This window comes from Microcaecilia unicolor, chromosome 2 (assembly GCF_901765095.1).
Source record: "Microcaecilia unicolor chromosome 2, aMicUni1.1, whole genome shotgun sequence".
In the NCBI taxonomy this organism is placed as follows: Eukaryota; Metazoa; Chordata; class Amphibia; order Gymnophiona; family Siphonopidae; genus Microcaecilia; species Microcaecilia unicolor.
In genome coordinates, this window is record NC_044032.1 from 34,529,651 (window position 1) to 34,554,205 (window position 24,555).

Consider the following 24,555-nt stretch of genomic DNA (forward strand, 5'->3'; position numbering starts at 1 on the left):
GTGATGAACGTGACGGCCAGACAGGCAGCAGGCAAGAGAGTGATCCAGGTGCAGGCAGAATCAGTAGGCAGGCAGCAGGTCAAGAGAGTAATCCAGGTCCAGGCAGAGTCAGTAGGCAGGCAGCAGACATGAGAGTAATCCAGGTACCGGCAAGGTCAGGAGGCAGGCAGCAGACACAAGTGTAATCCAGGTACAGGCAGAGTCAGTAGGCAGGCAGCATATTTGAGAGTAATCCAGGTACAGGCAAGGTCAGGAGGCAGGCAGCAGATATGAAAGTAATCCAAGTGCAGGCAGCAGAGAGTAATCCAGGTACAGGCTAAATCAGCAACGAAGAGCAAAGTAGAGGAGAAGCACACTACTGAGCAAGTAACACCTTCCAAAGCAGAAGCCGAAGCAAGGAGTGTAGGGAGAGCTCAGCTGATAAAGTGCTGGCATCTGACATCAGCAGGGAGAAGGGGCACAGCCATAGGACAAGAGCAGGGGAAGGAGGAACTGGAAGACCAATAGGAGAGAAGCAAGGGAAACCAGGCAGAGGAAGAGCAGACCCAGGTGGGTGGAAGCAAAGCAATCAAGGAGCCTGGAAGCCAGGCAGAAAGAGAGCAGAGCCAGGTGCATGGAAACAAAGCAATCAAGGAGCCTGCAGCCAAAGAAGAACTACACAAACATGGCTCAGGGCTGTGCCAGTCAAGTGTGTGTGTCGATGGGACCCTGCGCAGCCTGAGGACGCCACTTAGGTTGAGGTAGGGGACATGACAGCACCATCTCTTCCCAACTCCGCAGCTCCACCATCTTTGCCCTCTCCCTCCATTCCCCAGGTCCAACATCTCTCCCTCCATTCCCAAGGTCAACATCCCCCCCCCTCCTCTCTGTGCACAAATCTGGCTCTCTTCCCTCACATATACCTCAAAAGTCCCTATCTCCGTACAGGGCCCTGGCTGTCCTCTCTGCCATGGCCCACCATTGTGGAAGCAGGAAGTTAAATCAGAAAGGGATGGACCGTGGCAAAGAGAAGTTTTGGATCAGCAATAAACAGCCAGGGCTGTAGGCATGCTAGAGGTACTTATATATCAGAGAATATTACCAGATAGAATTATTATGACTCGTGTCTAGGGAGGTGTACCTCTATAGCCCGAATGACAAGCTAACTGTGCTAGAGAAAAACCATACCATAGATGGAATATATTATTATTTATTATGTAAAGAAAAAAATATATATAAACAGTACTGAAGCAAAATGCTAAGCAAAATACAAAAATAACTTTCTATAAAAATAGATTATCACCAGAATAGATAATACAATATAATTATCCTAATGAACTAACTAAAGGAGTGATTACCAATCACAACTGATATCCTAATAATTCTTATAAGAATTGTTACACGTCTTATGCAAACACAGTGATCAGCTGAATACACAGACCAGAAGTCCTTCTGTAAACCTATCTGTCTCAGACAAACTAAGGACTAATTATCCCCGGACTATAGGTAATATCCTGTTATCTCACCTTGCCATCTGACCATAGACTTCCAATGGTAGAGAAGCGGATTTTTATTTATAGTCTCTAGCCGACAACCTCAGCGAGCCTCCCAGTCCAGGAATAGGTCCAAGAGTTGAAATCTGGATGCAAACGGTACAGTCTTAGATAAGGCCTGATGTTGAAGCTGAGCAGGTCTTGTCAGTTGGTTACAAGGCATGCAGTTCACTGGTGTTAGGAAAATCAGTCTCTGGCACTTTCGAGTGTTCTGTTCACCCGCAAATCCTCCGGTGTTTCTCTTCTGGTGTTTTCTCTCCAACTCTCTCGGTGTTCTGTCCCCAACTGAACTTTCTTCAGTCCAACTTTTTGGTATCCAAGCGTCAGATGATACCTGTGGACCAATCACATATGATGACATAATGTCCAGCCAGCTTCATGGTCAAGAAGCGAGCCTTTGTTCAATGGCAAGCAAACTCCATGTACTCATGGAGCCGTGTGTCTCTCTCCTCCAATGTTCCCAGGAGATAACGGGGCTAGTTTGCAATAAAGAATATGTCCTTGGATGAAGTAACCTTGCAATGCTCAGCAGTAATTTTCCTTTCTGTAACCAAGCTGGATTCTGATAGTTACAGATGTATTCAGGTCACAGGCTGTAGAATCCATATTGTTATAAGAATAGTTCAGGCTTGTATAGGCCAAGACCAGCAAAGGTGAGATCTCAGGTAAATACCCCTACAGGGCCAGGTACGGAAAAAGGGACTTTCGAGATAAATTAGGGGGGAGGGGGAGTGTAAGACCTAGGGACACAGGGGAGAGAGATGTTCTGAGAGAAGAGGACATCTCTGTGGGTAAGTGACATTATTCTATTCTGAGCTTGGTAACTTAAAGATTAGGGTTTAAAAGACGAATTGTAGGATATTGATAAATTAAAAATAAAAAAGCAAGCAAATTGTATTAGCTAATCTCCATAGCTTTTTTCCCCATAGTTTTAAAACGTGAAATTTCTGCAACAGCTTAAAGATAAAGGTTTAAAAGAGGAATTGTGAGATCTTGATAATACAGTTAGAATTTAAATATAAATTTTTAAAAAGCAAGCAAACTTTATTAGCTAGTCTCCATAGGTTTAAAACTTTAAGTTTCTGCCACAGCATTAACAGTTCAGTCCTGCCCACCCTCCCCAACTCCTGCCCACCCCTAGCTCAACTCTTCATTTATAGTCAATTATTCTTATTTGTATTTTGTTCACACCTTTTTCAGTAGTAGCTCAAGGTGAGTTACATTCAGGTACTCTGGATATTTCTCTGTCCCAGGAGGGCTCACAATCTAAGCTTGTACCTGAGGCAATGGAGGGTTAGGTGACTTGCCCAAGATCACAAGGAGCAGGAGTGGGATTTGAACTGGCCACTTCTGGATTTTCAGACCGGTGCTCTAACCACTAAGCCACTCTACTACTACTACTACTACTTATCATTTCTAAAGTGCTACTAGATGTACGCAGCACTGTACACTTGAGCATGAAGAGACAGTCCCTGCTCGACAGAGCTTACAATCTAATAGGGGAGTTTTCAATTTTCATTAGTCTGAATTACATTTAATTAGTTTCTAAGAAGCAAACCCTAAATAAATTACAAATTACACAGTCAAAAGACCATTATATCCATCTGATATCCCTAGTGCCTGAGAAGTTTTAATTAAACAACTCTATAATATTAAGATGCAGACAGTAGTCCAGCAGCAAGAGGGGTGCTATCCAGTCTTTTTGCATTGAGTGTCACATGTGTGATTATCTCCCAGTTGGTGAAATGTCATATGTGTGTGCTCTATTCAAAGAGCTCCTAGCTCTCAGAGAATGAGTCCAGTCTCTTGAGGCTAGAGTAGCAGACTTGGAGGGAAACAGAAAGGTACATCGAGGAGACCTACAGGGACGTTGTAGAGAAATCCCACCTCCAATCTGGCAGCCCCTGTGCTGCTTTGGAGGAGGGAGGCCTCCTGAAAGGAGAGCATCACCCTGGTGAGGCTTGAACTAGTCCTATAGACAGGACCAGCACACTAGGGAATGCAATATCCTCTCGCACCGAGGATGTGTCTCCAGGAGCAAATGCCCACGTGGGAAGGGTTAGGACAGCTGTTGTAGTAGGGGAGTCAATTATTAGGCATTTCTTTAGTGCGTGGGTAGCACACGCACAAATCTAAATTATTGCAGGACACCTCTGCACACTCCAAGGTAACCCATTTTTTGATGTGGTAAGCATATGTTAGCGCTTACAGCAGCTTCGTAAAACAGCTCTTTAATAACAAATAACAGCATAGAAAGACCATCATGGTTAGGGTTACCATATCTGTCCTGAAAATAAAGAGGATACCAATAGTCATGCCCTCTCCTCACCCCCCATGCCTCCTCTTCATCCCCACTTTACCACACAGTCACCTTGACTTGACCCCCTCCAAAGAAACTATCCCTGTCTATATATTTCCCTCCCTCCAAATCTTTTCTCATTCTCCCTCCACCAACCTTTTTTTTACAGCACTCTCACCCCCTACCCTTTACCCACATTATATACATTCTCTCTCCCCATCTTATTGTGCCCTAGTGGTCTATTGGCCTCTTTGGGGCAGGAAATGACCTCTTCCTTTCCTGTCCGTTGATGCCGCTGCATGCTCATTGCCAGTGCTGCTTCAAAACGGCTGCCAACAATTGATGCGGTGACCTCAAAAGACTTCTGGAAGTCTCACGAGGCCGCTGCTTGAAGTCTTGGCAGCCATGTTGAAGCGGCACCGGTAGCAAACCAGGAGACTTACTTGTCCTCTTTTTGAGGCCACTGTGGGACGTCTGGATGGGAGATTCCAGCCTGCCTGTTTGTCCGCACACCCAGATAAATTGGGATGCTGAAAAAACCCACCCGGACGTCCCACAGTTGTCTCAAAAAAAAGGACATGTCTGGGTAAAACTGGATATATGGTAACCTTAAACATGGTTCTTCAAATCTGCCCAGGAAGACTGGTATGGTATCTGCCATGATTGCTTAGAAGAAGTACAAAAGTCACTGCATAAGGTTTTTTGCACTGACTTGCTCAATGTTTGGTTTATATTTTCTTGCCTTTTAGGGATCCACTGCACATATCCGAGTCCTTTTTACATTTTTATTTTTATTTATTTATAAAGCATATTACCCACTCTATCCACAGATCTAGGTGGGGTACAATAAAACATTCATAAAATCACAAATAAATACACAACATAACAATTATAAAACAAATCCACATTGACAAAATAAATATACAATGCCTTAATTCTTCAGATCATGAGCTAAACATAGTACCAGCATGAGACCAAAAATAACACTAAGCCTCAAGACACCACAAGAGTGTTAAATGCCTTAAGAAACAAAAGGGCCCTTTTACTAAGCCACGTAAGCATCTATGCGCTCCCAACGTGCACCAAAATAGAGTTACCATCCGGCTACCACGTGGTTCTTGCAGTAATTTCTTTTTTGGTGCATGTCCGATACGCACGTCTGAAAAATAATTTTTATTTTCAGATGCGTGCCAAGTGGCATTTGACGTGCATAGGTCGTTACCGCCCATATGAGTCTTTACCACTAGGTCAATGGCTGGCGATAAGGTCACAGACCCAAAATGGACGTGCAGCAAATTTGATTTTGCCGCATGTCTATTTTAGGCAAAAATTTTAAAAAGGCCTTTTTTACAGGCAAGCTGAAAAATGGATCAGCGTGTGCCCAAAACCCACGCCTACACTACAGCAAGCCATTTTTCAGCGCACCTTAGTAAAAGGACCCCAAAATTCCAGCACCATTTTTACTTACATTATCTCTCTCAAGAGGGTACTCCACTACCCTTTCTGAGACAAATATTTCCTAATAATGTTTTTGACTTATTTAGAAAAGACTTGTTCACCCAGTAATACTTTTCAAGCATTGAAAGGTCAGTATCATATCCTCTCTATCCCTCCTTTCTTCTAGGATATACATATTTATTCTTTTCATATGTCTTCTGAAAGAGATTCTTGCCATTTTGGTCACTTTCATCTGTATGAACTCCAGCCTATTTATGCCCTTCATGAGATATGACCTTCAAAACTGAATATAGCACTCCAAGTGAATGGGAGTGGAAAGAAAAACTTCCAGAATTAGACTTGACTTAAAGCTTCTCAGGTAAGTCTAAACCTGTCTTTGGACCTATTTGTGAAGTTGTTGAGTTGGAAATTGGAAAGGTGGAAGTACTTTGTTACCTTTGTGTGTTTTCCCCAGTCTTAAGCTTTTGACCCTCACATGTCCTGCTTTGCTTCCTCTGTGTTGCACCTCCTTAACTCCTTGCCCGTACCTGCTAGACCCCCCCCAGTCACACATATCCCTTCCTCTGTATCCCGCCCCCTTCCCTCAGCAAACCCTCACTGTCCCCAAACCTCCACACTTCCCATTATAGCTCCTCACCTGCTTGTCCTGTATCTCTTATTGTTCCTCTGTTTGTCCACTCCCAGTTAGTCACTGTGCTATGTGTCGCAGCTGTGTGTGTCTGGACTGTTTGTTGGTGATGGGAGAGTGAGTGTTTTGGGCAGCTGGTGTGTGTCTTACGACTGTGTGCTGGTGCTGGGTCTCATGATGTGCAATAGGTAGAGATGTGCGCAGTAGAGTTTCTGGGGTCAGTGGGTTGCACCTGTGGTAGTGGGACACCTACACATCAATCTTGGATACACAAAATGCTTTGGTGGCTAACACCTTGCTGGAGGTGGATGAGAGTTTGGAGGGGAGGCCTCAAAGGAACTATCTCTATCAGAGTGTTTTAAGATACCACACCCACTTCATGGACCTCACTGACCAGGAATGCCTTACTAGGTTCTGTTTTGTCAGGGCTGCCATACAGCACCTTGGAGACCAGCTACAATCCCTCCTACAGCCCAGGACATGCAGGAATAATCCTGTGCTAGTCCACTTGAAGGTCACTGCCTCCCTCACCCTTCTGCCAGCTTAAGAATCACTTCAAATGTCTGTACCATTCTGGAGGGAAGATCCTCTACAGCCTTGTAAAGGTTGCCAAAATCTTCACGGCCTGGTGCATGCCACACCACGTGGCTCCTTGAAGAAGACAGGCCCTGCCAGAGGATAGATGGCAACCACAGCAGCAGCCACCAGACTGAGAGGATGGGGAGCCACCCTTCCCCCATAGAGTCAACCAGGGAGCATACTAGCTGGAGGTCCGTTGAATGAAGAAACATTTTCTCTGATTATTTTTAAATTTACTACTTTGTAGTTTCATCGCGTGCCCCCTAGTCCTAGTATTTTTGGAAAGAGTAAACAAGCGATTCACGTCTACCTGTTGCACTCTTTCCAAAGAGGGCTGGATAGCAATATATACAAGACTTTAGAAAGGGAATTCAGATAGTGCAGTAATTCCAGAAAATGGCTGTAAGAGCTCTTATTGCTGGTATTATCTGACTGACAGATTTTTAAAAATAGGATATTGCAGTCTCACCACTGTTGGTCTTTCCCCCCCCCACATTTGCTAATCTTCCATTTAAGTTTTCATTTAATTATTTATTATATACAACACCCCAAGCCCTGAAGCTGCTCAGTCCCATTTTTCTGATGAGAACTAAAATCCTGGATTGAAAGAGTTACTCGATTCCAGATTCCTATTAGGATATAAGATGGATCTATACCGATCCAGGCATAACAAATGTATGAAATTTCCAACTATGGAAGTTTGCCAAGAAGCCCGTAATTTCTTTATGGTTACAATTAGTGTGGGTGACATATTCACTTGAGAGATTTTTTTAATTTCTATTTAAGGGTAATTATTCAGATATGTTCAAAGATACGGAAACTTTCTTAGAGACAATCAATTGAAGAAAGATGTACCTACTTGATTCTCTCAGTAGTAGGTAACTTACTACAGATTTTTACTGACTTGCACACATTTTCTAATTTTTTTTATATTCCACCCCTCCCCCACACACACACTTTCCATTATTGGTTCTCTACCTGGTGATAGGTAGTGACAGCGACAGATATAACTTGAAGTATGTTCTATGACCTTAAAGGGTGAGACACTGCTTATATTGATTTGACATTCCGTGTTCTGTTAAAATTCATTGATTTCTTTCTTTGAGCTTTTTTTCTGTTTAAATGTTGAAATTATTCGATAAAACTATAATAATATAGCAAAGAAAACCAGGGCAAAAATGTGCTAAAAGATTAGGGTGAAGGGAGACAAACAATTATGTGCATGGCATCCAGTTAGGAGAGAAATCCATGCTTAAAGGAATGGAAGAGATGGCCTGCTTATAGCCATAGAGAGAGATATACATTGTTAAGCAGTTTATTAGATGCAGGAATGATGATACAGAAGGACTCACATAATGCTGGATGCAAATATACTGGCAGATTACGTTTGCAATATGCCTGTATTATTGTAGGAGAAAACTGGGATTTCTGGGAATAATTCTAGAGTGGGATGCGGCTTTGACAGTTCAGTCAAAGCTTGCCTGGTCTCAGTCCCACAATGGTGGGTATTTCTTGGCCAATTCTTGACATTTGGATGTGCCTGGATGGAAGGACCAGAAGGGATCCAGTCATGAGCTGTGCACTCCCAGGGACAGTAAATACATAGTTAAATGATTATTATGATATTAAATATCAAGTGTACCTGAATGTAACTCACCTTGCAGTACTACTGAAAAAGTTGTGAGCAAAATCAAAATAAATAAAATTAACTGGAATAGTGAGAACAAAAATTGGAAATCTTTATCAAGGGTTCATTATATAGGTTAAAGACAGCTTATGAGCTCATTTTGCCTAATTTTTCCATCATTGAATCCAGCCCTGATATCTGTTCAAGGTGTATTTTAACTAACGTTTAACTCTCAAACAGAATTAGCACACTTGTCTGGGGATAATCAGGTTAATACCACTTTTTTTTCTGTTTATTGTTTAATTGATCTCCTTATCTTGTTTCACTCTCCCTATTTAGTGGTCTAAGGAAGAGAATAGAATTACCTGACTGAAATAATTCCTACATATTACTTTCTCTGTATTTCCAGCAAGTTGTTTTATCGCTTGTAAAAATTTAAATGGTTATAAATAAAAAATTTAAAAAAAAAGAATTAGCACACGCAAAATGGTAAGAATCTCATTTTATATGTATGAGCTTCTTAGCATTTAGCACACTATTTTCTGTTAGCATGCACCAAGCTTTAGTAAAAGTGTTGTTCTAAGGAAATGTTATTATGGATTGAATATATCATTCTGTACATGTTTTAGTTTCAACAATTTTTATTGATGGTTTACCATATTATCATTGCCATCAAGTTCCACCGATAAACTGGTTGTTAGTACATACTGAACAAAGGCAAGGCGGTATTCCATCATCAAAGTTTTAACATTTTCTCCACTCCCCGACTTAAGCTATTAAACCCCCCTCTCAGATTATACACATATCGATTTGGTTGAAATAATTTGATACTCCCTCAAAACATCCAACAGATGACAACCATACTACGACAAATTACTCTCCTCCCCCCACATCCCCTAATTATACTCTCTGTGAAACAACAGAATAAGAAGTGAGAGTTATACATCAACCAAGTTCCACCAACACACAACTAAGCATTTTGTGTTTCACCCATCCCTCCTCCCCATCTCCCCCCACCCTTCTTGTGTTACAACCTTACAAGTGTGGTACAACATGAAATAGAGATACACCTGCCCTACAAAGAGAGAGAGCTAACTGCCAACCTCAACTTCTTCAATCCGCCCCCCCCCCCCCATGTCCTATATTCAACTTAAATCAGGTATTAAATCTAACAGCAAATCCCCTCTCCCAGCCCCCCAACTAACTCCTGTCGTATTCCTACATTCCCTCAATCAATCCTTGTGAGGCCTGAATTCTTAAAAACCCCACAAGACCAATAGGTGGATGAAACACCATTAAATACTACCCTCTCTCCCTCCCTATTCCCCTCCCAGCATAAAGAGTGATAAGTAGGTTCCTCCTACATCTCGGCAAATTGCACGAATTCCCATCCAATTGTACCTCATTTTGCACCAAGCTCCTTCCCCTAGAGGACAAGGATGACAGGTATGGATCCAAAAGCTTCAAAAACAACGCCTTTCATCTGTATGAGCCCCTCACCTCCCGTGCTTCCCAGACCATCAATTGAAGAAGTTGATTACATCAGTGCCAGTATGCTGGCAGCCCCTCTGACATCCAGGATTGCAAGATACATTTCTGCGGTAATAAAAAGGCCTTCCGAGGCAGCATCGTGGTCATCGCTACCCGTCCCACTCGTTTTCGGAGAGATTAGTCTTCAGGTGTCAACTGGTGTGCCAATGTTATACAGCAGCAACAAGTCCTAGAGGCCTGCGTGTATGCAGGTCCCTGGAGCACTTTTAGTGGGTACCACAGTGCAATTCAGCCAGGTGGACCCAGGCCCATCCCCCCCCCACCTGCAACACTTGTGCTGGTAAATGGGAGGCCTCCAAAACCCACTGTACCCACATGTAGGTGCCCCCTTCACCCCTAAGAGCTATGGTAATGTTGTACATTTGTGGGTAGTGGGTTTTGGGGGAGGCGGATGGGAGCTCAGCACCCGTGATAAGGAAGCTATGCATGTGGGAGCGTTGTCTGAATTCCACCGCACTGACCTAGGGTGCCCAGTTGGTGTCCTGGTATATCAGGGGGGCCAGTGTACTACCAATCCTCGCCCCTCCCACGACCAAATGGCTCGGATTAGGACGTTTTTGAGCTGGGCGTTTTTAGTTTCCATTATCGCTAAAAAAAACAAACGCCCAGCTGAAAACGTCCATTTTTTTGAAAATACGGTTCAGCCCACCCCTTCACGGACCCGTTCTCGGAGATAAACGCCCATGGAGATAGGTGTTTTCGTTCGATTATGCCCCTCTCAGTATACCTTTGATTGAGGAAAGCACATCCCAAGATTCCAAAGTCAAACCTGTATCTTGTTCCCAGCGATGACGAATTACTTCCAAATCTCTACCCCCCCCCCCCCCAAATCCCACAGTGCTCTAAGTATGCCCGACATGGATGTGGCATGTTCTGAGATAGTATCAAAGAAATCACGTATCCATGTACCCATTCCCCCCTGCAGTGATTCTTTACAAAGTGATTGCACATAATGCTTGAGTTGACAATATACAAATTTGTCTCCCCATTTTATTCTCTCCTGACCCTTCAGCACAGCTAGACTTAAGCCTCCACTCAGAATCCAAAACATTTTCCAGACAGGTGATCCCCAGTCTGTCCCAGATCAAAAAAATGTTGCTATCAAAGCCAGGTGGGAAGGAAGGGTCGCCGGACAGAAGGAGCAACTTGGTAACTTGCGGATCCCCTCTAAGACTCTTCACCAAGAAGCGCCAAGCCTCCTTTAGGGGATTCAAAAGTACCGGGGATCACAACCCAGCAGGTATCAATGAGCGCTCCACATGCAACAAGAGATCAGATTATACAATGCAAAGAACTCACGCTCAAACTGCAGGGGAGTAAACCAGCTCTGAGAATACACCCAGTCCTGGACACTGCGTAACAAACAAGCCAAACTGTACAAATGTAGGTTGGGTAAACCCATTCCCCCTGTGCCCAATTGCCTAATAAAAACTGATAGCACACTTTAGGCTTCTTCTTAGCCCAGCAGAATCTGCTAACCAATCAGTTCAAACATTGTAATTCTTTTTTCAGCAAACATATTGGCAAAGTTTGTAATAGGTACAGCCAGCGAGGCAGTATGACCATGCGTATTAGGCTTATTCGTCCTGCTAGAGGCAATGATAAAGATTGCCACCTATCTAATTGCAGTTCCATGTTATGCATCATCTTGTTTACGTTAAGGTCATAAAGGGCTGACACCCGAAGTGTAACAAGAATCCCCAAATAAACAAAAGACTTGTGTGTTCATTTCAGCGGAAATATCCCTATCCAATGTTGTTCAATTTCAACGGTATTTGCCAAGACTTTGGATTTGTCAAGGTTTAAACGCAAGCCTGCAAAGTCTCCATATTCTGTAAATTTCTCCAATAAGACAGTGAGAGAGGCTTGGGGCTTTATTAAGGTTACCAAAAGATCATCTGTTCTGATCTGAGTGTTATCTCTTGTATATCCGGATTTGAGTAGATATCTCATATAAGCAGATCCAAGGTTAAGACAAACAAGAGAGGCGATAGAGGGCAACCCTGACGGGTACCCAGGGCAATCGGAAAATCATCAGACATATGATCGCTCTTGGGTTGGTATATAATGCCCTAATTGCTGCCACAAACCAGCCTCCAAAGCCATATGCGGCAAGGGTATCAAATAAAAAATCCCAAGACACCCGATCGAATGCCTTTTTGGCATTGAAACTAATTAGCAGTGCCGGCAACTCTTTCGCCGAAACAACCTCCAGGGATGCCAAAATTCTTCTAATATTTTTACTCACTGAGCGGCCCTGTACAAATCCTACCTGTGACTCGTATAAATGAAGGCAAGACACGGCCTAAACGGTATGACAAAAGTTTTGCAAACATCTTCATTTCATTATTGATGAGTGAAATCGGTCTGTATGATTCTGGTAATGTGGGATCTTGACCCAGTTTAGGCAGTACTATGATTTGTGTCAAATTTAAATAATCAGATACCTTGCCTGCCTCTACCCACAAGTTAAACAGGGCAGACAAATGAACTACTATAGCATCATTCAATATCTTACAAAATTCAGCCCTTAAGCCATCCGGACCAGGGACCTTTCCCAAAATACTAGCATTAATCGCTCATTGAACCTCATCTGGTTGGATAGGAGAGTTTAGAAACTCTTTATCAGATGGAGACAAATGAGGCAAGCCAATCCCATCCAGATAAAGCTGTCCTGGCAATACATCAGTGGATGGTGGAGCATACAGGGCCTGGTAAAAAGCCCTAAATACCCCACAAATTTCTTTATTAAATTGTACTGACCGACCCAAATTATTTTTAATGGTAAGCATAGACCTAAACGTTTGTTTCTTGGCTATCAACTTGGCTAAAAGCTTCCCACACTTGTTCCCATGTCGATATAATTGGTATTTGTAATATGCTTGTGATTTCACTGACCTCTCATGAAGCAACATGTTTAGCGCTGTTTGCAATGACAGTGGTTCTTGCCGTACTTCTGGGGCTGAATCCTTGCTATATTGAGTATCAATCAGCGCTCTAATTGAAGAATTTCTTTATCTTTTTGCCTTTTTTAGATAACTCGTAAAGTTAATAGTTTCTCCGCGCAGTACAGCCTTAGCCGCTTCCCAGTATATTACAGCATCATGCTCACTACTCTGATTAAAACATTTATAATCTTTCCAACAGTGGGAGGTGGTTAGTGATCACTGGGGAAGTCAGGGGAGGTCATCCCCGATTCCCTACGGTGGTCATCTGGTCAGTTCGGGCACCTTTCTGATGCTTGGTCGTGAAAAAAAAGGGACCAAGTAAAGTCGGCCAAATGCTCATCAGGGACGCCCTTCTTTTTTTCCATTATCGGCCGAGGACGTCCATCTGTTAACCACGCCCCGCCCCGCTTTCAGTACACTGCCGACACGCCCCCTTGAACTTTGGTCGTCCCCGCGACAGAAAGCAGACGAGGACGCCCAAAATTGGCTTTTGATTATGCCGATTTGAGCGACCTTAGGAGAAGGACGCCCATCTCCTGATTTGTGTCGGAAGATGGGCGCCCTTCTCGTTCAAAAATAAGCAGGAAGGGCTTCCGTGTTATCTGTGCACTAACCAATTCACACATGATAATGTAGATGCTCTTACTGGTTATCGCAGGAATGTACACTCTCTACCCCTGACACATCCCCTCAAAAAATAGAAGAAAAAAATTAGTGTGTGGTTAGTATAAAACTAACGAGGAATGCATTAGCTTGTCTGGTGTTGTCATTTTTTCTGTGTTAGGCACACATTAGCACCTAACACAGGTTAGTAAAAAGACCCCATAAGTACATAAGTGTTGCGATAATGGGACAGACCAAAGGTGCATCAAGCCCAGCATCCTGTTTCCAACAGTGGCCAATCTAGGTCGCAAATACCTGGCAAGATCCCCCCAAAACATTTCAATACATTTTATGCTGATTATCCCAGAAATAAGCACTGAATTTTCCCCAGGTCATTTTAATAATTGTCTATGGCCTTTTCCTTTAGGAAGCTGTCCAAACCTTTTCAAAAACCCGCTAAGCTAACTGCCTTTACTACATTCTCTGGCAACAAATTCCAGTGAAGAAACATTTTCTCCGATTAATTTTAAATTTACTACTTTGTAGCTTCATCGCATGCCCCCTAGTCCCGCAGTGATTAAGGAGCTGTATCTTTCAAACTACCTTCCCTCTCAATCTGTTCTACTGATACACAGATATAACGCACAAACACCATGCAAACATGTACGCACGCATATACAAACACACATGTACAGACACACACAAACATGTACACCCATCCACCAACACCCTTCAACACACACACTTACATGCAGAAAAGTAGGAAATAATTTCTTGAAACATATTCTGCATGCTTTCCCCACTTGTTGTAAAAAATGGTATATGATCAGTAACATTTTAACAGTAATGCTGTAGCTTTCTGAGCTAATTAGAACTTAGGCAACCCTTTTCTGATTAGATTACTTCGTTGTACATTATAGCAGTGCAGCCTTGATGTCATCACAGCATGGATCACCCTTAGAAGACTTGACTTCTTGGGAAGAGGTTGTGCAGTTGTCACAAGTGATAAAGGCAGCTCCTTTCCAGGCTTGTGATTTAAGGAGGAGTTTGTAACTTCCAAACAAGATTTTGATGTTGGGTACCTATCTGCTTACATAAGAGACCCACAGGGGTTTTGTTGTATGAGGTACGTGGATTCAGACAAAGTTTTTTGTTTTTTTTGCCCATTCTTAAATTGTTGTTAGATTTGAAAGAATTTAAGGGGTCCTTTTACTAAGGTAAGATGGAAAATGGCCAGTGCTGGTGAAGACACGTGCATTGGACGCATGCAGGTCCATTATTCAGTGCACCTGCGAAAAAGGCAAAATAAAAATTGGCATACGTCCATTTTGGACCTGAGGCCTTACTACCACCCATTAACCTAGTGGTAAGGTCTCATGCGTTAACCGGTTGGTAATGGTCTACGCGCATACAATGGCGATTACCGCCCAGTTAGCACCATGCACTGTAAAATCTCTGGTGCGCTTAGTGGACACGTGTGAAGATGAAATTACCGCCCAGGCCACATGATAGCCAGTCAGTAGCTCAAAATTGACGCACATAGGATGCACGTAGGCGCCTACACAGCTTAGGAAAGGGGCCCTTAAGCTATTCTGCCAAGAAGAGAGGATAAAAATTGTTCCATCCCAGGCTACAAAGTTCAAAGACACTTTTCCTACAGAACTAATAGTTGTTACTGCTGGAAAAGAGGCTTTCACTGTTCTTTCACATTGAAAGTGTAGAGTATATTGTATAAGACAATGAAGCAAACTTCTACCTTAATGCACTCTGAATCACATTTTTTTAAACAGCACAGAATGAAAAAATAAACAATGATATGAATACTTTTGGAAAACATAGTGATTGTGACAGAGTTTCATGATCTATCTTATATTAAATTTAAGACCGACAGGCTGAATCAAAAATTAGCTTATAATAGAGTAAAGTCAATACACAGAAAAACACCATATGAGAACTTCTTTTGCAGCTTATCAGTAGATCTGCAGGGTTATCAAGGTGAACAGCATTGCAGGAGAGCTTAAAGTTCGCTCAGTCAATCAGTCTTAACAGCAATTCATTCTTGCATTTCTGGGTATTGTGCAAGCAAATGCTTAGTGAATTTAAGCTGTGATGGTTATTAAAAGAGATTAAAAAGTATTAGTATTAGCTGGTGCTGCTGCAAGTTATAATTAAAAAAAAAACGAAAAAGGAGACACTTTTGTAGTCATTGAAATTTTGAAGATAAGAAACTCTTTTTTTTCACTAAAATTACTTTTGATGGTTGTTTTCTGTAGGAATACAAATGGTAGCAAAAGTTTCACATTTATTGAAGAACTGAGAAAGAAGAAAAATAAAAATGGAAAAAAAATTGTTTAAAAGCCATGATCCTTGCAAATTCAAGGCTTAGAAAACCTATGATCCCCAGGTTATTTTGTCATCTTTGGTAAATAAAAATAATCAAATCCTGTTATTGAGATGGACATGGGGGGAAGCCACTGCTTGTCTCAGGATTGGTAACAAGAATGTTGCCACTTAATTGGGTTTCTGCCAGGTACTTGTGACCTGGATTGACCACAATTGGAAGCAAGATCCTGGGCTAGACAGACCATTGGTCTACTACTACTTCTACTATTTAGCATTTAGCTACAAAGCGTACGCAGCGCTGCACAAACATAGAAGAAAGACAGTCCCTGCTCAAAGAGCTTACAATCTAGTAAACAAAAAATAAAGCAAACAAATCAATTAATGTGTAGAGGAAAGAGGAGAGGAGGGTAGGTGGAGGTGAGTGGATACAAGTGGTTAAGAGTCAAAAGCAATGTTAAAGAGGTGGGCTTTCAATCTAGATTTAAAGATGGTCAAGGATGGGGCAAGTCTATTCCAGGCGTAGGGTGCAGCAAGACAGAAGGATTGAAGTCTGGAGTTGGCAGGAGCGGAGAAGGGAACAGATAAGAAGGATTTATCCAGGGAACGGAGTGCAGGGGAAGGGGTGTAGGGAAGGACGAGTGTGGAGAGATACTGGGGAGCAGCAGAGTGAGTACATTTATAGGTTAGTAGAAGAAGTTTGAACAGGATGCGAAAACGGATAGGGAGCCAGTGAAGCGACTTGAGGAGAGGGGTAGTATGAGTAAAGCGACCCTGGCGGAAGACGAGATGGGCAGTAGAATTTTGAACTAACTGGAGAGGGGAGAGGTGACTAACCAGCTTATAATCGAACGAGAAAAACGCCCAAGTTCCGACCTAAATCGGGAGATGGGCGTTTATCTCACAAAAACGAATAACGCGGTATAATCAAAAGCCGAATTTGGGTCGCTTTCAACTGCACTCCGTCGCGGATGCGGACAAAGTGGACGGGGGCGTGTCGAAGGCGTGTCGAAGGCGGAACTGGGGCGTGGTTATCACCCGAACAGAGATGGGCGCCCTTCGCCGATAATGGATGCGTTTGTAGCTAGAATTTAGGGCACTTTTCCTGGACCCTGTTTTTTCACGAATAAGGCCCCAAAAAGTGCCCTAAATGACCAGATTACCCCCAGAGGGAATTGGGGATGACCTCCCCTGACTCCCCCAGTGGTCACTAACCCCCTCCCACCACAAAAAAATGATGTTTCACAACTTTTTATTTTCACCCTCAAATGTCATACCCTCCTCCCAGGCAGCAGTATGCAGGTCCCTGGAGCAGTTGTTAGGGGGTGCAGTGGACGTCAGGCAGGTGGACCCAGGCCCATCCCCCCTACCTGTTACAATTGTGCTGCTTAATGCTTATTAGTCGTCCAACCCCCCCAAACCCACTGTACCCACATGTAGGTGCCCCCCTTCACCCCTTAGGGCTATAGTAATGGTGTAGACTTGTGGGCAGTGGGTTTTGAGGGGGATTTGGGGGGGCTCAACACACAATGGAAGGGTGCTATGCACCTGGGAGCTCTTTTACCTGTTTTTTTGTTTTTGTAAAAGTGCCCCCTAGGGTGCCCGGTTGGTGTCCTGGCATGTGAGGGGGGCCAGTGCACTACGAATCCTGGCCCCTCCCACGAACAAATGCCTTGGAGTTATTCGTTTTTGAGCTGGGCGCTTTCATTCTCCGTTATTGCTGAAAAGCAAAAACGCCCAGCTCACACATTGGCGAATAAAACATGGGCGTCTATTTTTTTCGTAAATACAGTTTGGTCCGCCCCTTCACGGACCCGTTCTCGGAGATTAACGCCCATGGAGATAGGCGTTTCTGTTCCATTATGCCCCTCTAAGTGGGAGGCCAGCAAGAAGCAGATTGCAGTAGTCCAAACGAGAGGTGATAAGGGTGTGGATGAGGGTTTTGGTAGAGTGTTCAGAAAGAAAGGGGCGGATTTTACGGATGTTGTAAAGAAAGAAATGGCAGGTCTTGGCGATCTGCTGGATATGAGCAGAGAAGGCGAGAGAAGAGTCAAAGATGACCCCAAGGTTTCGAGCTGAGGAGACAGGGAGAATGAGAGAGCCATCAACAGAAATAGAAAACAGGGGGAACAGTATGGCTATTCTTATGTTCTATATTTAGAAGATATGCTTTTTTTTATTGGTATGTAAGCAATTTACAAGTCATAACACTTGTTCAAGAAATTCAGAAAAGAAAATAAGAGCTTTACATCAGTAATATAAAGGCAAAAGAAAATACATGGTTAATCTTCTTTTAGACCACAATTAAGGGGGGTAAGTAACGTACAGCTCAGGAGAAAAGCTACACAATATCAGTACACAGATCACAAATAAACGCTATAGCACGCTATTCCCCACCACTTTGTACTTATTCTCAACCGAGGGTAATACAGTGTGAATCTTTTTCAAAGCTATAAAAGCACGTAACTGGGTAATTAAGATAAAAGGAGGCCCCCAATGCCAAAGTGTCCGGTTCTTAAAGCCAAAAAAGCTTTCCTCCTATCTTGTGTTTGCTTTGTTACATCTGGAAATATCCAAACTTTTTTTTCCATAGAACAAAGTTTGTAGATTACGGAGGGATAACCTTCTCACCGCTTACAAATTTTGCTCAAACACAAATGAAACCAATAAGGCCGTCCTTTCCGATTCTGAAGATAATGATGTTTCCAAAAGTTCAGATATATTTAATAAGTCTTTCTTTTCTTGACCAGACATTTCCAGAGAATTCTCCAAGATTTTCTTATTAGGTAAATAGTATATCCGATTTATCGGTGGAATTGTTTCCGGGGTAAATTTTAAATTTTCAAGCAAATATTTCTTAAATACTTCCAAAGGGGTAATACCCGGAGATTTTCGGAAATTCAGAAAGCGGAGCTTTAATCTACAATTATATTTTTTTATCTGTTCCATCTTACAATGTAATATTGTTTTATCTTTTACCACCATTGCGGCACATTCTTGCAAATTCTTTACATCTTCTTTAATTTTATCCACTTGAGTGTTAAATTCCGTCTTTATACCTACTAAGGAATTTGATAAAGTTTCAACAGTACTCACTAAAGTCGAGACTTCAGTTGTACATTTAGCCACTGTATTATCCCAAATAGTCTCCAGCGTTACCGACTCTGGCTGTTTTAATGGCATGACATGCTCAGTCGAAGGACAGAAAGGCTTCAGACCTCCCAATGGTCCCGTGTTCTCAATTCCTCGATCGGAGGATTTCTTGCAACTTCTTCAAGTTCAGGAGGCCTCCACTGAGACACGGATCCTTCGGGAGAGGAGGAGGGTTGAGCACCGGGGGGGGGGGGGGGGAGAGTGACATCTAGCCCCAAGTCTCCGGGGTCTCCTCCTCCCGGAACAACAGCAGGGATCTTCCCGTCATTTTGGGTGGGAGCTCTCGTTGCAAACCTCTCTATGGATTGCTGCTGAGGTGAGGAGGTCCTGGCCATCGAGGGACCGACCTTGACTGTCCCTTTGCGTTTTGTATGAGGCATTAAGTCTGAAGAAAAGTTTTAATTCAGCGTTATCCATGAGAGTCAAACAGCGATCAGCAGTGTGCCGCCATCTTGACATGCCCCCCAAGGTTCTCCGAAAATATGCTTTAATAACACAAACCAGATCTCCTTAACTCCAATAATGCAGATCAAAATCCTCAACTCAAAAGTGAATAAGTAAATCTAAGAACTCTCAATGATTAGGAACACTAAATTTAAAAATTAAAGGAGGAAAAGACCTCATAAAACTGTGGGAGGTGTCACTATTTATGTGACAGATCACTCGTGTGAAAAACCCTGCTGACAGTTAAAGCAGTAATCATAGGTGAAAAACCTCCATAATACAACTAGTGTTCAAAACAAAAATCTTCAAACCATAAACTTGTTGATACTGTCTTCATTCTCTCCCAGATCAGTAAAACATACAACACTTATCTTAGTGTTGAACACAACGGTGTCATGCAGTACTATCTCGAGCAAGTTGGCTAAACAGTGTGGTCCTGACTGGGACCTGTTTCACTTCAAGCTTCTTATGTAGACCTCACTGTGTCTGTGTTCAAAGTGTTCTGCTCAATTTCACTGTGTCTTTTCTCTGAAACCATAACACAAAATCAATAATCCACATACATCTAGAGTTAATTTAAACAACAGTCTAACTCACAGACGTGCTCCACTCGGCTCTCTTAAAGTGTGTACTCCAAAACCTTCATCAAAGATGACGCCAACACTGAAATAGAACACCAACACAAAAAGGAGCCAACAAAAATGAGTCACATCACTCAATGAGATGAAGCCAAAAAAGTCACTCAAATTATTAAAGAAAAGCTGCCCATTCCAACATGGAATTCAATCCAAAAGGTTCATAAGGCTTTAATTGAATATTTATTGTAGTCATTCAAATTAAAGACTTACAAACCTTTTGGATTGAATTCCATGTTGGAATGGACAGCTTTTCTTTAATAATTTGAGTGACTTTTTGGGTTCGTCCCATTGAGAGATGTGGCTTATTTTTGTTGGTCCTGACTCACCTATGCCCCAAATGTGGCAATGACCCTTTTGAAGGTGCACTGTTTATAGAATAGGGGGGGGGGGGGCATCGAACAGTTACACCTGTAACTACTAAGTAGTGTGAATTATTGCTTGTTATTGATAGTTATCAACAATTAGTAACCGATTGAACCAATCAGTTTATGCGCGTAAATGACCCCCATTTTAATTGTACATCTATCTTTAGGTATCAGTTATAGAATGAAGAAGATAACTTGCAGAATACTGTTAGTTGCATATATAAAATTTAGGTGTCCATACTTCTGCTATCTCTATGGCTGGTGTCCCTTGGGATGCCTAAATGGAGATATCAGATATAGAACTGCTTCCATAGAAGATACTTCTCTAAAATAGGTGCTAGTACTGACATGCCAATTATACACATAAATGATTAGAAAAATGGCATATATGTGATTCTTTAATTTAATTAAGGCATTTCTAGCCTGCTTCTATCCCTAAAGGTGCTACAGTGGCTTATTTCCAGTATCACCTAACACAGTGACCTCTATGGGCCCTTTTCAGAATGCAACAACATGGCTGCCAGGAGGGAGTACAACTTCTTGGATGTGGAGAACAATCTCTTGTGCTGGCAAACAAGGCCACATTATTTTGGTTAGGCAGGCAAAGGCCCGATCACACTGCAGTTAAACCTCAGAAGGCAAAAACACACCAATCTGAAGAAAAAGGGGACCAGGTCAGGAGGAACCTGGTGTAATAAAGAGCATAAACCAGTATGGCATTAAAAAAACCCCAAACATTTACTGCTAGATTCCATATAGTGTGCGTAGAGGTCCACTCCGAAATCCAGGTGTATTCTATAACAACACGTGTAACTTAATTGGCTTAACAAGCTAATCAGCATTGAAAACAGCACTTAACAAGCACACCTCAGGCAGCGCCTCTCTTAGTTGATTATGAAAGTATTTTAAGGGAACCGATAGCTGAGCTTCCAGGTCATAAATCTCTACTAGTTGTTCCCGTGTTTTCAGTGACAAGGAGGCCCGTGGCAGTGAAGCAATATAACGACATAGCTGTAAATACGGAAGGAAAGCCTGAGGGGTCAGATGCTTACTTATACACAAATCCTGAGAAGTTCTACAAGTGCCATCCTTATTTAATACTTCGAAAAGAAAAATGGTCCCCTCCTCCCTCCACCCATGGAAGACCGCTGAGGTCCTACCCACAGGAAAATCTGCATTCCCCCAAACTGGCAGTAAAGGAGATACATGAGGGTCAAAGCGATAAAGTTTACAAATCCATCACCATGCCCTCTGCAGAGGAAGGAAGAGCGGGGCAAAGTACGGCCTCATGGGGGCACGACCAGGAGCTGCATGCAGCCAGTAACTAAAATGGCATGGACTCAGCACCCTATGCTCAATGACTGGGAAAGAAAAAAAAAGACGTGCCCCTAAAAGCATCCAGCTTTTCCTACATAAGCACACAACTATGGAACGCATTACCAAAAGCCGTGAAAACATCTTATGATCGCCTAAACATCTGGAAATCTACTACTACTACTACTATTAAACATTTCTATAGCACTACTAGACTTACACAGCGCTGTACAAATTAACATGAAAAGACAGTCCCTGCTCAACAGAGCTTACAATCTAAATTGGACAGACAAACAAACAGCTAGGGGTGGGGAAATTGTAGTGGTAGGGGTGATAAGTGAGGGTGTTGAGTAAGAGAGTCATGGTTAGGAGTCGAAAGCAGTAGCAAAGAGGTGGGCTTTAAGCCTAGACTTGAAGACAACTAAAAACTAACCTGTTCAAAAAGGCATACCCTACCGACCCAACTTAATTGCCTGTACCCTGCAACACAATGAAACCAAAGCTCGTAATGGACATAGAATAACTCTTCCTTTGTACGATTCTCTTCCTCTCTAGGATTCCCTAATGTGTCTGTACACACGAACCTTATTCTACCACAACATTACTGTATTTGTTCATACCGGAATTGGCGAACGCCTTTACGGTACTATGTAAACCACATGGAGCCTGCAAATAGGTGAGAAAATGTGGAATACAAATGTAAGAAATAAATAAATAATGAGCACTGATCAGCAATAATTAGAATTTACATGCACAACTCGTTATGTGTATTCTGTAACACATTGCACCTAAATTCTAATGTGCACTGTTCAAAAGGGGCATTGCTATGGGTGGGTTAAATGGGCATTCTTTGGGTATTCCCAAATTTATGCATGTAGTTATAGAATATGGCCCAGTGTACGTAAATTTATGTGCAGGGATTAACGCCACACTTTTGTTGGGCACGTGTAGACGCTTATGCGGCTTAGTAAAAGGGCCCCTTATTATCTGCTTTGCTGCTTTTCTCCAAATATATCTGGAAACAACCCAACCAATAGCGAAGGCTGGCCTTCTTTTAGAGTGCATGTTTTGCCAAAATCTTGGCTCACCTTTATGACTTCTATCTAATTCCTCATTCCGATTGGGGTAGTAGAAATACGTTGTTGATATTTTAATGCGAAAAAAGTTGATCCTTTGAAAGAGAGAACCACAAGTGACCTCTATCTCCAACAAGTGTTAGAACATAGTACCATAGTAGATGATGGCAGAGAAAGACCTGCACGGTCCATCCAGTCTGCCCAACAAGATAAACTCATATGTGCTACTTTATATGTATAGGAAACAGAACAGCAAAGATGACTAACAAAAACAAAAATAAAAACTAAAAAACAAAATTATATAAAAAACATCAAAATTTAAAAATAATCATAAAATATGTATTTAAAAATATCAATACATAAAGATTCAAATTTACATCTAAAAGACGACACTTTGGATATAAAAATTAAAAAGTAAACTTTATTAGCCAAACGATAGCAGGGAGAAAGGGACTCGACACAGCTGTGTTTCGGCCGTACTGGCCTGCGTCAGGAGTCTATACAAATCAAAGAAACATAAACAATGTGAAATAAACAATTAAATACAGTACTATATGTTATTGTTTATTTCACATTGTTTATGTTTCTTTGATTTGTATAGACTCCCGACGCAGGCCAGTACGGCTGAAACACAGCTGTGTCGAGTCCCCGTTTGGCTAATAGAGTTTACTTTTTAATTTTTATATCCAATGTGTCATCTTTCAGATGTAATTTTGAATCTTTATGTATTGATATTTTTAAATACATATTTTATGATTATTTTTAAATTTCGATGTTTTTTTATATAATTTTGTTTTTTAGTTTTTATTTTTGTTTTTGTTAGTCATCTTCGCTGTTTTGTTTCCTGTTGATTTTCTTGCGAAGACTGGTTTCTTCTGTGTTTGGTACTACTTTATATGTATACCTGACCTTGATTTATAGCTAAACAATAACCCAGAGCTTATAGAGTATCACACTATTTTCTCATCAACCAAAAAGATCTCTATTCAAATACAATATAAAGTGGTGCAGTCTTTTTTAAGGGAGGAAAAGCCTCAAATAATGATAGGATACTCCTTTGTTGATCACTAATTCAACCTAAGGGAGCTCCATCCATTCATCACAGGCTGAAAAACCTCCTTAATTCTAAACATATGGTCCCCCAAAAACACTTGATTCTGCAGAATGGTATTTGAATAGAGATCTTTTTGCTTGATTTATATCTGCCATTTTCAGGGCACAGACCGTAGAAGTCTGCCTGGCACTAGCTCCGCCTCCCAATGGGAGACAAAGAGGGGCATAATCGAATGGGGTGTCCAAGTTTTCATGAGGGCGTCCTTATAGGACGGCCCCGCGAAGGGCGGGGAAACCCGTATTATCAAAACAAGATGGGCGTCCATCTTTCATTTCGATAATATGGTGAGGGATGCCCAAATCTCAACCTTAGAGATGGTCGACCTAAATGTTGAGATGGTCGACGTTAGAGATGGTCGTCCCCGGTTTTCGTCCATAACGGAAACCTAGGACGCCCATCTCATAAACGACCAAATCCAAGCCATTTGGTCATGGGAGGAGCCAGAATTTGTAGTGCACTGGTCCCCCTGACATGCCAGGACACCAACCAGGCACCCTAGGGGGCACTGCAGTGGACTTCAGAAATTGCTCCCAGATGCATAGCTCCCTTACCTTGGGTGCTGAACCCCCAAAACCCATTCCCCATAACTGTACACCACTACCATAGCCCTAAGGGGTGAAGGGGGCACCTATATGTGGGTATAGTGGGTTTTGGGTGGGTTTTGGAGGGCTCACATTTACCACCACAAGTGTAACAGGTGGGGGGAGGTGGGCTTGGGTCCACCTGCCTGAAGTGCACTGCACCCACTAAAACTGCTCCAGGGACCTGCATACTGCTGTCATGGAGCTGGGTATGACATTTGAGACTGGCAAAAAAAAATGTTTTTTTTAGGGTGGGAGGGTGTTGGTGACCACTGGGGGAGTAAGGGGAGGTCATCCTCGATTCC